General features: G+C 44.2%; 1 protein-coding gene across 2 annotated transcripts in view; it reads left to right on the top strand.

Moving 5' to 3' along the window:
* The window catches only part of ZCCHC10 (zinc finger CCHC-type containing 10), a 158,439-nt gene that overhangs the window by 111,547 nt on the left and 34,433 nt on the right, over positions 1–12,459 (top strand). The gene's annotated exons all lie outside the window — the stretch shown is intronic.

Genomic DNA, 12,459 nt, shown 5'->3' with positions numbered 1-12,459 from the left:
GTTGCCATAGTAGTGTCTTCTGGGTTAAACCACAGATATTAAATCTACTTCTCTTCTTTACACTGGGAGTCATTGGAATTGTGGACGGCCACTATTAGGCTTTATGTCTCGTCCATTAAATACAGTTATCTTGATATCTTCTATTGTCCATCAGTAGTATACTTTATTACTTGCTTCCTATCTGGGCTGTTTTATCGTGAATTAATGTTAGCACAGTGTTTAAAAGGTGTGCTGTACTTGCCCTGTTGATTTCTTACCAATCCGATTTATTCCAATTTAAATGCATTTTAGGCTATTCATATAATATTCTATCAATTAGGACAAAAGGACAGATTCTGTTGTGAGTAGAAGTGAAAACAATTCCATGTGAGCAGGAGTGAGTGTTTTTCAGTTGTCCATTGGTTTCTTGGAGAGTTGAGTCTTGTGTTTGTAGTACGTATTTAATTGAGTGCAGCACACAGGGTTCAGAGGGCGTTCCAAACATGGAGACATTTTTGGAAGGGGAGGGGGGTCGACATTTGTCAGAGGGTAGGGTGGCTTTGCTTTGTGGAACCTTTTGCCTGGTGTGCAGCACATCATATTTGAACTTTAAGTCTGACTGGGCTAAGGGATAGTATGAGTTATCCAGCTTTAAGGATCGCTCCATTGTAAAGAGTACAAAAGGCAGAAATTAGAAGAGTTATTTACCAATGGTAGATTGAACAAGGACTGGGTACTTTCCAGAACGCAGGAAGAAAATATGAGCCCTAGGTAACAGTTGGTGGAGGGCGAAAATCATATTATATCTTGGTATACGTCTTCGCTATCTTCATTCCAGTGGCTTCAGTCTTCTTTCTGTAGCAATTCCTTATTTTGTTCCATGAAGAGACCCATTGATTAAGAAATGCACTGTGAAGGGCATATATAAAAGCATGGGTTGGGGTGCATTTGGGATCCTCCCTATTTGGATACAATTCTGGACTCGTCAACAAGGAGACAAGCCAAACCCTTATGTTTCCTGCTAGTCACATGCTAGGATGGATGTTGTAATCAGTTTTGAATGCTTCAGAGCTGTATCTCTGGCAGTGCCATCTAAAGTTTTTTTTTTTGTCCCCCAGCTAAGACTTATTTTAGGGCCTTACGTTTAGAACAGCCTTAAATTGATTACCCATTTTCAGCTAATTCAAGCCCTCAGTGTGCTAAACTGTACTCAATTATATGTTTAGCTTTCAGAAACTGGAACATGTAAAAACAGCTGAAAGCCCAAACCGTTGAACATCCTGACCAAATAGCGGCACAACAAAGTTTTTCTTAAGTAACATCAATAAAGCTATTTGTTTTAGTCCGTGAATCTAAATTTTGTTTAGTCGTTCAGAGCTGTTGCAGGGATTCTGCACATACACAGACCTATGCGCAGGAAACCAGTACCTCGGTGTGTAGTGGTGCACCAGAAAGCCCACCTCGGTGCCCAGAACCCCAATCCGACTAGTTATAGTTACTCATTCGTTCTCCGTACTACATCGAAGCTGCCAATTATTGGGCATCCTAGAACATGTCACTCTGTCCCTCTCAGGAATCGCAGGAAGAAGAAAACTTTCGTTCAAACACTCATACTTGTCCACAACGTGAGTATACAGAGAACTGATATAGTTTAAAATGTTTATTTTAACTATCTTGCTCTATAATGCAGTACTTGAGCCAAAAATGGCAAAATGCATAAGAACAATATAATCAGCATGGTTACAATTCCATAAAGCACAAAAGGGGAAATCGTATTATAATGATAGTGGAAACAGGACTACAGCGCCTTTCCACCCTCCCCATTCTAGAAGCTAGTTTATTATAAGTATAGAAGACCTCTAGGCTTTGTCAGAGGGACCCCATACATCCAAGTTTAGATGCAAGGAATTACATCTCAGGACAAGCACAGCTGTTCTTCGTTGGAATGAATCTCTCCAAGTGCCTATTCATGCATGCAATGCCATATTAAAAGCACTCGACTTTCAGTAGTGCAGCTGAGTTCGATGTTGTGTCTATGGGCGTGGGACTGACCAAAGTGAATCAACAGTATACATTGTTTTTCGATCTTGAACACACTGTGCAGACGAGGAGCACATTGTACATCTAAATGTGTGAAAAGCAGACCGTTCTCATGTGAGAATGCACCAGCAGTTTATCTAAGAGAATAAAGACATGTAGTAACGTGCGCAAAAGCGGCAAGATGGCTGCCAAGCATATACTAACTAATGCTAACTTAGCAATGTCTGCATATTCTATGACCCCACTACAGCGCCAATATTTTATGTGGTATTTCTGTCTAATCAGCCAGTTCATTCCATTGTAGGAAAAAAGAGTAAGGGTGACTTGGTGGTTGTTTAGTAGACTAGAGCATAATATTATTATAAGGCATACTCTTGTTGAGCTCTGAGAGTGTAGCGTTAATTGGCAGATAGTCTGAACTCCTTAACCGCTGCCGTTATTTCGCCGCAGTGCGGCGGTCCCACGGAGTGGGCGGGGCCACGTCGGCCGTTCGCAGCATCAGCGAGGTAGTGCTCAGGACAGCCAACGGTCGACGGGAGCGCGGAAGGGAATAATAAGCAATAAATTCCATTTGCATAACTACCATTCTTGCAGCAACAGAAAAAACCAAACCATTGCTCCAAGAATTTTAACCTTTGAATCAAGGGAAATCTGATCATTTTCTCCTTAATTATCTTCCCTGGCTTGTCCCTCCTCTCCCCATTCTATGAGTACACTTCTCTGTCTAGAAAGTGATTGTCTATTCTGAATAATAGAAACGTGATGTAGTAGGAGACAGAAAGGTTAAGAGAATAATATAGTGCGAAATGTGAAGTAGCGTGAGAAAGAAGGTTGTTATATTTATGATGTAGGGGGAGATGTAAGGTTAAGTTAGAATGGTTATGTAATAAAAACGAAAGCTAGGGAAAGCAAAAAAGAGGAAGAGGTAGGCATTGAAAGTGGTATAGAGATAGGTAAGGATTAAGAGTGAGGTAGAGAGAGCGAGTGATGAAAGGAAAAGTGAAGCAAGGGTTGGGTGCACTGGAGTGGGATAGAGAGGTAAGGTAACGAGAGATGATGTACAGAGAAGTAGTCGGGTAGAGAATTAAGGTACTGAAAAGTATGAAGAGGTGCACGTTAGAGTGAGCCGTGAGGTGGAGAGAGGGCAAAATGATGAGTGAGGTATACAAGTTCATCTCTGGTAAACAGAATTGCGGCAACAGAGAAAATGGTAGAGTGGAGGTGAAGGGTAGAAAGATGAGGTGTAGGGAGAAGAGAAGTGAGGCAAAGAAAGGTGAAGTTTCTACAAAGTTAACAAGGGAGTGGTAGGGATAACGTTGGGATAGGAGTGGTGAGGGAAAGAAATCAGAGAGCAGGTAATGATAGGAACAAAAAGAAATAGAAAGATAGCAAGAAAGGCATATGGAAGTCGGAAGGGTGGGGTAGGGCAACAGAGGTAGAAAAAGAGGAGGGAAGGTGAACAGATGAGGTAGCAAATGGATGGTAAGGTAAACTGGGAGGTTTACTAATAACTGAGAAATGCAGAGGTGGAGTAGAGAAATAAGATTTAGTGAGCGAGATAGAAGGTAGAAAGGTATAAAATTCTTAGCTGATGTCCTGGATAGTAAGATGTTATTAAGGACACACAAGCGAAACTTATTTTTTTAAAATTGTTTTATTTCTATTTCATGTATTTCTATGGCATGGTCCGTAAAACATAACCAATAGGAAATTACTGTTTCTTAAGAGCAGAAGTAATATGTTACATGACTTCTTTAAAGCAGTCCAACACAAGATACACTTAATTTCTTCTTTCATCATGCAGAGTATTATGGCCAGCTTCTTCTGATGCTGCATCCCACTGTTACTCTGGTTTCTGTCAGTAAGAGCCACGCCAGCATTAAGTAATGTGTGAGATCTTCCATGTCATCTAAAACCAATGCTGCCCAGCCAAAAAAGATCTATATTTAAAAAATCTGAAGATTATTCTGTTCGTACATACATGGATAAACATTCAAACAACTCTTGTGAAAAGTGTTCAATCCCTATCAAAGAATACAGTGCCATTCCATCTGTGAACTTCCATTGGGCGACAGCAGACAGTTTTATTGTTGGCTGGGAGGATCTTTTACATCTGCATCGTAAAAGTAGCTTACAAATCTGTGATCACATACAATTCATATTACATTCTGTGCTATACGCCCAATTCAAGGGTTATAAATGTTTCTGAGGCTATTTCCACAGCTGTTTTAAGATAGAACTTTCTGAAGGTGAATTCCATGGTGCTGGTTTCATAATATCCTCCTGGTAACCTCCAACCATTGGTACCTTAGAAGCCATCGCCACCTTAACAAGCGAGCACCAAAGCATGAGACATCAAAACCAGCCTCTTGCATTGCCCATGTGGCCAGAGGTAGGAAGAAACCTGTCCAAACGTTTTCCAAATAGAAGCTCATAACTGTCTAAGCACTTTGTTTTAATCTTCCTTGTGGTACCTTAATACTCCTTGAGGCACTTTACAAACCATATCTTAAGGTGATTCAAGAAAGAAGGTTATGAAATGGATTACTTTTGTCCCTCTAGCAATTGTAAACATTACTTCTGATGGAGTAAACTTATATCAAAGATACAAATCCAGTTATGTGATAGACACTTCTAGCTGAAGATTCCTTAATGTATAATTATTCCCTTGTGTCAGACTGGATATGGAATTCTTTGTGAGCTGTATTCCTATATGTCAATAGGTGGCGTTGTTTGGCTCAGCATGATATGTGCGGTGCCTATGTAAACACCATCCCAGCTCGCTGATGTCAATTCTTTTCTTTCCATGTCAGTCCAAGCATATCCGGAGAAGACCTACGGCAGTCACTTTTTGACTGACCCAGTGATTTTTTTTAGACTGTCTTCAGGTGTGACAGAGATATCCATGAGGTAGTCTGGTTTGAGCCCTGTTGCGCCTGTCACCAGCAAATGTCGATGATGGACCCGTACATTGGTTGCCTCTGGTGCCTTGAACGCGACCATGACCCCAAGACCTGCATTGATTGTCATGCCATGCACCCCAAGACTGTGAGGCAGCGCTCCCTCAAGCTTTGTGCTGATCGACATGCGACACCAAGACGTTATAGGTCGAGAGGAAGGTCCCGGGATCGGTCGCAGAATGACACTAAGCATTTGCCGTCACACTCAGTCGTCCAGTTTTCGGGTAAGTCTCACAAGCACATAAAAAACAAAGAGTTGGAGAGGTTTTCTACTTTGCCTCATCCGTCGAAGTCAGCTGGTGAGACAACATATTAATTCGAGGCATGGCTCCGGGGGTTGAGCTGCGCCTGGGTTGTCTTTGCGCCTTCCCAAGTTTACAGGAGCTGGATCAACCCCCACCCAACTCCATGAATTTCATGACTCCATGCTCCTTATCTTTCCATGGCCCATCCCCGCTGGAACGCCTTTGGGCCCCTTGGGCTTAGGAGGGGCCCCAACTAGTCTTCCACCAGCAAGTTCTCCCACTGCACCAGTTGGGCCCCTTAGATCCATGGACTGGTCCTGACTGGTGCCAGTCAAGCCAGCTTCACCTTCCCCGGTGCCGCCAACGCCATACTCATGCCGGATTTAGACATGGAGCCGGATTGGCATAATCGCACGCAGACTGGAGACATACCATCCAGGCCAAAACCTTTACCCTGTTCCTATTGGCTAGGACTTAGGGGCCACAGGACCATGATGAATATCAGCCACTAGATGACATCTGATAGGAGGATTTGATAGATGCCATTATACTGGACACCTCGGATGCTGGCTTGGTCTCTCCTCCTACCGTGGCTATGAAGTAGGGAGACTCATTTGCTATAGTGGTGAAGCAGGTGGCCGCGGTCCCAGACCTTCAGCTGCCCTTTGTGGCTGTCAAGATAAACGTCTTGACGGAGGTGCTGCAGCCGGGAGTCATCCCTTCTCCCATTTCAATTAAGCCCTCACTAAGATCCTACTTGGGCCTGGTCCAAGCCCTGCACAGGGGTGCCAGTGAATAGTACAATTGCTGATGCCATCACGTTGTCCCAGGGGACCCCCAACTTGATCACCCAGCACTCCACCCTGTAGAGCTTGGTGGTCAAGCCTCCACTTCTACAGTAAATCCTGGGACATTCCCTACCCCTCCACTGGACAGGCAATACAAGAGGCTGGATACCTTTTGAAAAGAAGTTATTTTCTTCCACTAGCCTGGCACTGCAGTCAGTGAACACCATGTGCCTTTTGGGCCTATACTCCCATTTGCTCTGGGAGACTCTTGCGTAGATGCTGCGTATGGTCTTGGAGGTAACCCGAGCCATACTCTCTGAAGCTATTGCTGACGGGAGGGACACAGCTAGGTTTGCCATATGCTGTGGGCTTGTTATGACGGACTCCCTGGGCAGAGTAGTTTCATCGTCGGTGGCTCTTAGGTGCCACACCTAGTTAAGAGCCATTGATTTTTCAGGGGATGTCCAGGCCTTGCGCATGGTTATGCCTTGGATGGCTCCCATCTCTTCAGAAACGAGGCATACTCCTCGCTAGACCAAAGCAAGTCTACAGCCAGGTCATTGGGCCTTTTCGTTGCCCCTCGCCTATCCGAGTCTGCCTTTTCACGGCTGAAGGAAGTGACCTGATAAGGGCCACCCGAGTCACCACTGACCACCTCTTAGCCTTCCATGTTAAATGAAGAGTCCGAGAAACAGTGAAGAATATACACCAATAATCATTTTTGTGTACGCTGCCAGCGTGGCCCGTCTGCACAGTATTAAGAGAGTGCTACAGAGGGAACTGAGGGACTCTAAGCATAAAGATACATTATATGCATTGCATGGTCAACTAATAACACGCCCACAGTGGAATGTTCCCAACAGATGTGGGCGAACAGCATAAGGACAAAAAAAGTCTTCTTGTATCTTTCACAGTTCAGAACACTTTTTAAGGCCGCTCCACCCTGGGCTGCGATCAAACTGCCAGACAGTTGGGAGAGGGCCTTTACCAAGGGAAAGCTATGCACTGGCAAAGACAATTCTTCGTTGCAGAAATGAAACTTAGCAAAGAGCATTTCTCAGAATCAAAAAGGATTGGATTCGAGCAGTCAAAGAAAATAGCGGCTGATAAAGAAAATGGCGTATCGAATGCTAACTTATACATGACATTAAAGAGCAGCAGCAAGCCTAATCTAATACGACCACAGAAGAGGCTTCTGTGAGAAAGTGCCATCTTTCTTGCATGGCATGCCCCCACTTTTTGCTGAATGGCTAATGTACTTTGACTGAGTGTGCCTTGGATTCCTTCCAACCAGGTACCCAGGGCCTGTGTTCCTTCCCTAAAACTGTGTTGAACTCAAAACCCAATTGGCATCTCTGGCCACATGTCAGCCCCTGGTAAATGGTACCCTAGGTACCCAGGGCATTGTGACCAGAGACGACCCCTAAGGGCTGCAGCACTTATTGTGCCATTCTTAGGGGCCCTGTACCCTGACACACACTGCCTTGGCAGGCTGAGTGTCCTGGTACAAAACTAAACAAAGAGTCGACATGGCACAAATCCATGTGTGCCATGCCCACAAGCACACTACCCTGGCATACATCAGTCACCAGTCTAGCTGAGTGCACTATGCCAGTGGTGTGGGAACAAGTGCATGAGCCCTGTGCCCCCACAGTACCCAGGGTCATTCCTGGGCACTGTAAGTGCAGTGATGCCATTAAGAGTATATGGTGCTGGGAGGTTGTCATTACGAACTCCACAGCACCATGATGGCTACACTGAAGACTGAGAAGTTTGATATCAAACTACTCAGCACATTAAACCCACACTGATGCCAGTATGGGATTTAATGCCAAATGCGCTACAGAGGGCAACTTAGAGTTGCCCCCTGAATCTAACCTACAATCCACGTCTTGTCTGAGAGGCTGCCTAGGCTGCCACACAGCAGACATGTTGCTGGCCTCCTAGGTAGAGAGCCAACCGCTCTCCTGGGCCTGCAGCAATGCACGTCCTGGGCAAGGTGCTAGGTCTCCTCACCCAGGATTGGCAGTGGAAGTTTCAAAGGCATGCCGCTTTTGTGAGCTTCTCCAGCCCACTTGCTGTACTCAACAACTGACCCCCACCGGTTCTGACCCCCACTCTGGCGGAAAGACTGGCGGGAAACCCTATGTGAGTAAAGGGGATGTGCCAGCCTGTGCCAACTCCCCTCCCTCAGGTGGGAGAGGCGAGGTGAAGCACAACTCCGGACTCCGGCTATCTTGAGGATCGGGAGCCCTGCCCAATCACAGATATGCTCCTGCCCCCCTCCCACAGGAGAGGAGCAGGACAGGGGGTGTATTCATCCCAGGACAGGGACCCATTGGTCCTTGCCCTTACCCTACCTGTAACGTCCCTACATTTAGTATTTAGGGGCACCCTGAACCTTCCTTCCTCAGATCCCGATTTGAAAACAAGCAAGAAGATCAAGAAACCAGAAGACCTGCCATGCAGCTGCTCACAAGAGGACGACACCAACTGACTTGGCCCCAGCCCTAACTGCCTGTGGATCCTTGAACCTGCTCCTGCAAAACTCCGGTACCTTCCATTGTCAGCAACCTCGCAAATCTTGGAGGACCTGACTGCCTTGAGACTCTAACATAACACAGGAGAATTTAGGTAGGGTCAGAGGTCAAAGTTTAAAGACTTCACAGAATAGGCAGCCCTGTGTAAGACGTTCAAAAAAACACAAAAATATCCCGAAGTCTAAAAAAGGGAATATAAGTAATCATAAACCAAGACTCTATTAAGTTGTACAGAAAAATATACAAAATCTGTACGGATTCCCATCACTCACCATTCCAGGTGACCTGCTTCATCTTCTGGGTCTCCTTTTACAACTCCACCCTAATGATGGAGGAGCCCAAGGATGTTTTCAATTTAGAAAAAACAGATGTGAGCAAGTGTATATAGAAAGTGTGTGGGAAATTGCAGTGCTCAAGGAAAAGTGAAATCTGAAATTGAGGCGTAGTCAGACCTTAGAGTTTATTGTTGTCTGCTACGGTCAAAGGTTAAAAACAGTGCAGGAAGACATTTTCAACAGATAGCTGTCTGTAACTATTCAATTGGTTGACATGTTTCAGCAAAGACAGGCAAAGATCTACCTGATGCTTTCTTCAGGACCCAATTTATGATAGTGCTACTGCAACATTAAGTGAAAATATAGGAAAAAGTGCAAAATGTAACAATAAAGGATACACTGTGAAAAAATAGAATATAGCTCAGCAGTCTATTTCTCACAGTTTTCACTTCTCGTATCTTTTGAAGAATCTGTAGAAGATACAAGAAATACCAAAAAGAGTCTAGGAGAATGATATATCTGTCCCTTTAAAAAGTCTATGCATTACAAAGTTAACATGTCAGACTCGCCCTCCAACTGGGCTCTAATCCACCGAATCTTACCTCAAAAGTGTGGAGAAAATACCTTAACCCGCCTGGCAACAGCTCAGGACAAAGGAGGCACCGCTCTAAAGGGGAACACAATACACCAAAATATTCATTTATATGGTGGTTTGGTCACCCTAAACATTCCATTCAAATCTCTACAATATGTGACAACAAAAGTAAATTCTCACCCAAAATACTCATAATGCTTTCAATATGCGCCTTATAGGGGAATGTCATCCCTGCTATTCAGCATCTTGACAATTGGTATCATTGACAACAGCACAACCCATCCAAAGTTGTGCAGTTACATGGACCCTTATTCGCAGTACCATGTACTCCATAGGCAATATGCAGACTTAATCCATGAGAAAAACGCGCTTATGTAACAAGTATTAGCGTCAACCATGTCTCCCATATTTGTCTCATGAGGGAGCAGAGCAAACTGTATGAATACATGCTCAAATATCAGCAACCTGTATGCAACAAGCGCCATCATATCACCTTATTTACTTAAAAAATGTGTGATTGTCGAATTTTAAACTTGTCGCCCCTGTATATTTCATGATAAGACAAAGCAACCTCATTGTGCTCATGGTATAGTTGCTGTCTATATATTGCCAAAGTGATCATGTCACCTCTTTAGTTTTGAAATAAGTATTGAGCCTTGAAAATGCACTGGCCAAAGTATAGTCAACACCCAACAACCTATCCTAACTATATAATTAAAATGGGATGGGGTAAAAACAAATAACATTCTAGCAAATATCCAAAAGGACTATAGCTCCGCCCTTGTCCTTTTGGATACCGAAACATATCGCGCAGAATGCCTGAGCTGTTGCCAGGTGTGGTGAGGTATTTTCTCCCCACTTTTGAGGTAAGATGCGGTGGATTAGAGCCCAGTTGGAGGGCGAGTCTGTTAACTTTGTAATGCATATACTTTTTAAAGGGACAGATATATCATTCTCCTAGACTCTTTGGTATTTCTTGTATCTCCTACAGATTCTTCAAAAGATACGAGAAGTGAAAACTGTGAGAAATAGACTGCTGAGCTATATTCTTTCACAGTGTATCCTTTATTGTTACTTTTTGCACTTTTTGATATATTTTCACTTAATGTTGCAGTAGCACTATCATAAATTGGGTCCTGAAGAAAGGATCCGGTAGATCTTTGCCTGTCTTTCTGAAACATGTCGACCAATTGAATAGTTACAGACAGCTATCTGCACTGTTTTTAACCTTTGACCGTAGCAGACAACAATAAACTCTAGGGTCTGACTACGCCTCAATTTTAGATTTCGCTTTTCCTTGAGCACTGCATTTTCCCACACACTTTCTATATACACTTGCTCACATCTGTTTTTTCAAAATTGAAAACATCCTTGGGCTCCTCCATCATTAGGGTGGAGTTGTAGCCCTGTTGAAGGAGACCCAGATGATGAAGCATGTCACCTGGAATGGTGAGTGATGGGAATCAGTACACATTTTTAATATTTTTCTGTATACCTTAATAGAGTCTTGGGTTATGGTTACTTATATTCCCTTTTTCAGACTTCGGGATATTTTTGTGTTTTTGAATGCCTTGAGACTACCAAGACTGGGACTCCCACAAGCAGTGGATCTGCTCAAAAAGCAACACCCCTGGTACCAGCCAGGAACCGCGAATCCAGCACACTCTGCACTCGCCGAGTCCGGCCTGTGCCTGAGTGGACAAAGACCCTGAGGGCGTCCTCCCGGCGATTGTGACCTGAAATCCAGTGCCCAAGGACCCTCCTCGACGACCCAGATGACGCCTGCAGCCTCACATCCAAGGACCCCTCCAACCGAGACCAGCAGAGGGTAAGCTTTCCCAACGTCAATAGACACCCTTGCACCCCCCGGCCCCCTGTGCCCAACTCCGGGGTGCTTACCTATCCTCCAAGATCCCAACTTACCCCTCGAAGTGTAGGTCGCTCCTGAAGAACCCCCATCCCTGCAGCCTTTGTTCATCTTCCAAGTTCTCCATTGAATAATATTGGGCGCCCGACGGCTCAAGAGCACCCTGCACCCAGCCGCCCAAGTGCCCCTGGCAGTGCAACCTTTGTCCTAATCTACTTCCCAATTCGCCCTGAGCAAGTGACCAGGAGCCCAGCTCCCACAGCTGCGTGGCCTGATTGCCAGCAACCGCCAACCGAAGGCCCCCTGCCTCTCATACGACAACATTGGCCCTAACTAACTCTGCATCCGGCTGCCCCTGTGTTGCTGAGGGTGTACCAACTGTACCTACCTGACCCTGGGAGACCCCCCGAGTCTATGCCCAGAACCTTAACTATGCCAGTTGAGTAATTACCCAAAAGCCGATAACTCACTTTTCTTCTATAGGGTAACATTGGCTGGTTTCACTTGGAAATTCTTTTAAGTGTGGAGGTTTGGAACTTTAAAATATTCATCAAAAATCAGCTGAACAACAAATTCCCATTTACTCACCTGTTATCAGGAGAGAACCAGGTGCTGCATCTTTTAGCCCAGCACTACCCTGAAAAGTCATTTTAACTGTACTTGCCAGTAACTTGAATTTCCTTCCATAGGAATCCATTGTCTGGTTTTCACCAGAAAAGTTTCTAAGTGTCTATTTAAAAAAAACTACAAATATTCCTTATAAATCGCCTGTATGACTTAAACGCATTCTTTCAATTGTTTACAAGAGATGCACCAGTGCTGGATCCAGGATCCAACACTGAGTAAGAAAAAGTAACGATAACACTACTTACCTGCTAAGTGAATTTCCTCCCATAGAATAACATTGGTGATTCTATGTGAAAAAGTTTCTGTCAACTTTTAAAATAAATAAAATTCCTTAAAAATCACTACTTTAACCAAAACGCTTTTACTCAACTGTTTACAGGAGATGTCCCATCTAGGATCCAGTCATGTGGTTAGAAAAATAATCCATAAAGTAATCAATTGCATTTGACTAGAAATTCCCATTGAGCTCAATGTTGCATTGTGTTTGAAATTGTGTTGCCCATTGTAACAACTGTAACTACTGTACTCAAAAAGTCGATTGTC

The sequence above is a fragment of the Lissotriton vulgaris genome, chromosome 7 (genome assembly GCF_964263255.1).
Source record: "Lissotriton vulgaris chromosome 7, aLisVul1.2, whole genome shotgun sequence".
NCBI classification, from domain to species: Eukaryota; Metazoa; Chordata; class Amphibia; order Caudata; family Salamandridae; genus Lissotriton; species Lissotriton vulgaris.
This window is presented reverse-complemented; position numbering and strand designations above follow the sequence as displayed.